At 25.4% G+C, this 6,496-nt stretch overlaps 1 non-coding gene across 1 annotated transcript; it reads left to right on the top strand.

The window, feature by feature from the left end:
• Positions 1-323: 323 nt before the first annotated feature.
• On the top strand, positions 324-521 carry LOC124886142. Its single transcript, XR_007043231.1, has one exon. It is a non-coding gene; the product is annotated as a U2 spliceosomal RNA (small nuclear RNA).
• Positions 522-6,496: the final 5,975 nt, after the last annotated feature.

Raw genomic sequence — 6,496 nt, 5'->3', positions numbered from 1 at the left:
AAAATTTCATGAAATCTTTGGGAAGCTCTGTATTTTAATTTCAAAGAATTAAAGTAACATGACAAGTGATCTATGCTGATTTCAGCTCCCACTGAAAGTAAAATTGTGAAACTGTTTTGCAGCCAACAAAAGGAAAACTGTTTCACTCACTGCTCTTTGATCAATATTATATTGTAGGCAATTAATGGGATTGAATTAGTTTAATATAAAAGCACAAGAGATTAGTGAATCTTATGTAGCTCTTCTAGTCCCACACTGACTGGAAAGAGAGATTTTATGTAGCATGTGCCGTATAATATAGCCCAGCAAAATACATAAAAATCATACCTTTCTCGGCCTTCCGGCTAAAATCAAGTGTAGTATATTTGTTCTTATCAGTTTAATATCTGATATGTGAGTCATTGACTCACACGATAATAACTCTATTGTTTAAGGGGGAAGGTCCACCATGGTAGCTTGCTATTGGTACCTTGAAGTGTCGCCTTGGTGTTGCACTAGTGCCTTGGCCTGGCACACCCCACCAATTCTAGTCTTATCTTTTGTTTCAGCTTTACTAAACAACAGCAGTCAACCAGCTTCTGTATAACATAAGAACGTAAAAAACGGATAGTTTGATGCACTAAAGCATCCCTATGCATAGGGGAAGGGCCCATCACAAGGGTGTATTAATATGTTAGAGCTAGAAATTAGATTAGAGTTAGAATTATTAGAATTAGATAAAAAATTTTATTTACCTACGAAATTATTAAATTAATTATGCGAAGACCATTTAAAAATAGAGAAGCTTTTAGAAAAAATAAAGAATCTTTAATTAGTAATTATTCAGAATATATAAGTCTAAATAAAACAAAACAAAACCCACAAAAATTAGCCTACTTAATTACATTAATATCTAGTATTGAATCAAAATTAATAACACATTTAAAATCCAGAAGAATGAAACACATACCACCTAATTATGATAAAATTAGATTTAGATATCCACCAAGATATTATAAATATAATTTAAAATGAATAAGGTACAACAATACAAAGAATTAAAACAAATTATCTCAGAAAAATGTAAAGAATTAAAAATAAGAATAAAAAGACTACATTATAATATATTTGCCGGAGTTAGTAAAAATTCAATAGATATACAAAAAGATGAAATATCAAAATTGGAATCACAAATAGATAGTTTAGAATATATATATCAACATGACCTATTCACAATAAAATGAATAAAGAAGAATTTATAATAGATGAAAAAATATATGAAAACTACGAAGGATCAAAAATAAAAATAGTATTTTCTAATCTAGGACGAAGATATAAGAAAATAGGTGAACATTTATATCTAATGTTAGAAAAAGAAGAATTAAAATTAGAAGATAAATTAACAGCAATGGTAAGAATAGAAAAAGAAAATAAAGAGATAGATAGGAAAAAGGAAATAGAAAAAATAAAACAACAAACTACGGAAGAAATACGAAAAATAGAAGAAACTAAAAATAGTAGAATTGTTGAATTAGAAAAAGAACTACAAATATTAAAAGAGTTGTATGAACAACGACAGAAAGAAAAAGAAGAAAAAGATAGAGAACAGAAATTATTGAACGAGATAAATCAATTTAAGGAAAAATTAGAAATAAAAAACGAAGAATTAGAAATAAATAATATAGATATTGAAGAGACAGATAATTATGAGTCCGAAGATAGTGAAACATATATAGAAATATTAACAAATACAAAAAACTTAGAAATCAATGAAGAACAAAAAGAAATTAATGAGGAAAACTTAGAAAATACCCACACAGAAATAAATATTCTTGATAAAAAAGAAAATGAAAATATTATACCTAAAACAACAGAAATAAGAAAACCTATATATTACAAGAATAAGTTTAAAAAATATAATGAATATGACAAATGGATACCAAAACAAATAATTAATAAAAATTATAACTTTTTAGATCTAGACTGTGTAATAGATACAGAAAAAACAATACAATTATGGATAGGATATATGACAAAACAATTATTAGAGAATAATATAAATATAACGGATGCACCGGAATATATAGAAAAAACCCTAATAGGATCAGTAAAATTATGGTTTGCAAATTTAACTTAAAATAGCAAAAAAGTATTAAGAACTAATAAACCTATAGAAGGAACATCATCGACAACAACTAAACTAACACCTATAGAATTATTAAAAAAATATGAAACAGCTATAAAAGATGAATTTGGTAGTACGACAACAATTGAAGAAGAACAAAATGAAGAAAAAGATACAAATAGAAATTTAATGTTAAAATTAGCAATATGTAATATGTGTTATATAGATGAATATACTTACGCATTTAAATAATATTATTACAAAGGAGCATATAGTATAGAAGAAAGTAAAGAAATAAGAAAATTATATTTTAATAAATTACCCGAGCCATTTAGTTCGAAAATAATAAAAAGTTGGGAAGAAGCAAAAATAGTAGATACGTTAGGAGCAAGAATAAAATTTTTACAACAATGGTATAGGAACTTATGTGAAAAATATAGAGAAGAATTAAAAATGGAAAAAACATTAATAAGAAATTTAGCATGTTGCAAAAATAAAATAGCACCCCAATTTGGATGCGAAGAAAGATATTATAAGAAAAGAAAAAGGCATAAGAAATATAAAAAATATAAAAAATTAAAATATAAATATAAGAAACCAAGAAAAAGATATTATGTAAAAAATTATAAACATAAAACACCATATAGAAAGAAGAAATCTATAAAAGAATGTACTTGTTATAATTGTGGAAAGTTAGGACATTTAGCTAGAGATTGTAAATTACCTAAAAATCCAAAAAATAAACAAATATCAGAAATAAGAATAGATAATACAGAATATATGCAGATAGATTATATAGATTATGAATTAGAAAGTGAAGATAGTATATATAAAATTTCAGAAAACGAAACAGATAATGAAATAGATAGCGAAATAGATGAATCAAATGACTGAAGAAGATATAAAAATAATAACAAAGGAAGAATATTTAAATGATGAAGGAACGGAACAAAAAATAATATTCGACAGTAACATATTTGATGAAATAAAAGGAAAAGAGTTAGATTTAAGTGTAGAGAAAATATTTAAAATACCAATAATAAAAAATATTTTTACTAGGAAAAAGGATGAATATTATGTAGTATGCCAAAAAGAACATGTAATAGACTGCAGATATGCAAAAGGAAAAGCTAGTATACCACTGGTAACAAAAGGAATAATTAATAAAGAAATAAATGATATAAAAAGTAAAGGAGATCCAATAAAATATGTACACCTTAGAGGTACAGAGATATTAATAAAAGCATGTTTTAGAGAAGGAATAGATACACCAATAGAATTATATTTAGCAGATGATAGAATAATAAAACCTATAGAAAAAAGCATAATAACTGCCGTAAAAGGAAATCTAATATATCAAAAATTTAAATTTATAATAAGTGCAAATTATTCAGTAGCAGTGACAGATAGAAACATAGATAAATCACTAGTATTATATTGGAAAATATCAGGAATAAAATTAACCCCAGGAAGTAAAATATTTACAGCAAGATGTAAAAATCTATATGTATTAACAACAAAACATAAAATAACAGGAAAAAATAAGATTAACAAAATACAAATAGAAAGCCCATTCGAACAAATTGTAAAAACAATAGATTATAATGATTATACCTATAGAGACATAGATACAGAAGAAAATTTAGAAATAGTAAATGATAGAATAAGTACAACGAAAAGAATAGCTAATGAAAAACCAGAATCATCAAGCTCATCAAAAAGAACAAGTTATGAAACAAATTCAATAAGTAATTTAAACCAATATTACATAACAGGAAAAATAAATGAAAAAGAATATCTAATACTTTTGAATACAGGACAAGAAGAAAATTATATAGCAAAATATCTAGTAAAAAATGAAGAGATAAAGACTGATAATGATATGTGCCCAGATCTACCAAGAAGTTTAATAAATAATAAAAATATAGCAGAAAAAGAAATAATAATAGGAGTTAGAAAAATAAAAATAGAATTCGAAGTAAAGGAAGAAATGCAAAAAGCAGATATAATATTAGGAATAAAATGGTTAGAACAAGTAAAACCATATAATATAGAACATACACAATTAACCTTAACATATAACAAAGAAAAGTTATTCTTGAAAAGAGCCTTAACATGAAATGAAGATATATGTATTAATGAAGATAGTAGTAGAAGGATATTACAGTAGATATTATACGCCTATGATAGATACAGGAGCAGAAGCTAATTTATGCAGATATAATTGCTTACCAGAAAGTAAATGGGATAAACTAAAAACACCAATAATAGTTAAAGGATTTAATAATGAAGGAAGCTTAATTACTTATAAAGCTAGGAATGTAAAAATACAAGTATGAGACAAGATATTAACAATAGAAGAAATCTATAATTATGAATTAACATCAAAAGATACTTTTAGGAATGTCATTCTTAGATAAATTATACCCACATATAATAACCAAAACAGACTGGTGGTTTACAACACCATGTAAACAAAAAGTAAGAGCAAAAAGAGTTAATAATAAAATAAGAAAGAAAACTGATTGGATAAAAGGAAGTGAAAAAATTACACAAAAGTTAGAAAATATAAAAAATACTGAAGATACAATAGAACTAGTAGTATTTTCGATAAATAAAACAGAAATAACTATATTTTCAATAAATAAAATAGAAATAATTCAGAAAAAATTAGAACAATTATATAGTGAAGATCCATTAAAAGGATGGGAAAAACATAAAACTACTATAAAAATTGAATTAATAGATAAAAATAGCATAATAACCCAAAAACCATTAACATATAATTTTGATGATTTAAAAGAATTTAAAATGCACATAGATGAATTATTAGAAAAACAATATATACAAAAAAGTAATAGTAAACATAATAGTCCAGCATTTATAGTAAATAAACATAGTGAACAAAAAAGAGGAAAAAGTAGGATGGTTATTGACTATAGAAATTTAAATGCAAAAAACTATAACATATAATTATCCAATACCAAATAAGATATTAAAAATAAGACAAATCCAAGGATATAATTATTTTAGCAAATTTGATTGTAAATCAGAATTTTACCACCTAAAGCTAGAAGAAGAATCTAAAGAATTAACCGCATTTACGGTACCACAAGGATTTTATGAATGGAACGTGTTACCATTTGGATATAAAAATGCACCAGGTAGATATCAACATTTTATGGACAATTATTTTAAACAATTATCTAATTGTATAGTGTACATAGATGATATATTATTATATACAAAAACCAAAGAAGAACATTTAAAATTATTAGAACAGTTTACAGATATAATAGAAAAATCGGGAATAAGTCTAAGCAAAAAGAAAGCAGAAATTATGAAAAATCAGATAGAATTTTTAGGAATACAAATAGATAAAAGTGGAGTAAAAATGCAACAACATATAGTACAAAAAATAATAAATTCGAAAGAAGAATTAGATACAAAAAAGAAATTACAATCATTTTTAGGACTAGTAAACCAAGTAAAAGAATATATTCCAAAATTAGCAGAAACTTTAAAACCACTCCAGAAAAAATTTAAAAAGGATATAGAATATAACTATGATGAAAAAGATAAAAAACAAGTTCAAAAAATAAAATTACTTTGTAGAGAATTACCAAAATTACAATTTCCAGATGAAAATAGAAAATTTATATATATAGTAGAAGCAGATGCTAGTGAATATAGTTACGGAGGAGTACTTAAATATCGATATGAAGCAGAAAAAATAGAACATCATTGTAGATACTACTCAGGTACGTTCAACGAGACAGAAATAAAATGGAAAACAAATAGGAAAGAATTATGTTCATTATATAAATGTTTATTAGCATTTGAGCCATATATTGTATATAACAAATTTATTGTACGAACAGATAATACACAGGTACGCTGGTGGTTAACAAAGAAAATACAAAATTCAGTTACAACAAAAGAGATTCGGAGACTAGTTTTGAATATATTAAATTTCACATTTACAATTGAAGTGATTAGTACTAACAAAAATGTTATTGCAGATTACATATCAAGACAAAGCTACACAGACTGAAATAATAGAAGAAGATACTCTAGAAAAAATACTTAACACCCTAACTACGCTTTCAATGAAAGTGGACAGTATGGGTAATGAGATAGAAAAGCTAAAGACTAATGAAGATAAACTGAAGTCTATAGCTACAAATCAGCTAACTCAGCAGTGTGCAGAGCTATGTCGATCGGAAGACATTAAAAATCCAGAGCTAGAAAGAGATGTTGGGACACTCTATAAAACCCATAACATTTATCAATCTACTTCTGCAGGTACAAGCAAAGGAGTTAATCGACCCAGATACCAGAATATGAATATGAATAAAATATTTGAAAAACCATTTACACCAAAAACACAAA

Source organism: Capsicum annuum, chromosome 7 (assembly GCF_002878395.1).
Source record: "Capsicum annuum cultivar UCD-10X-F1 chromosome 7, UCD10Xv1.1, whole genome shotgun sequence".
Taxonomy (NCBI): domain Eukaryota; kingdom Viridiplantae; phylum Streptophyta; class Magnoliopsida; order Solanales; family Solanaceae; genus Capsicum; species Capsicum annuum.
Note: the sequence above shows the minus strand (reverse complement) of the source record. Positions and strands in the feature narration are given on the sequence as shown.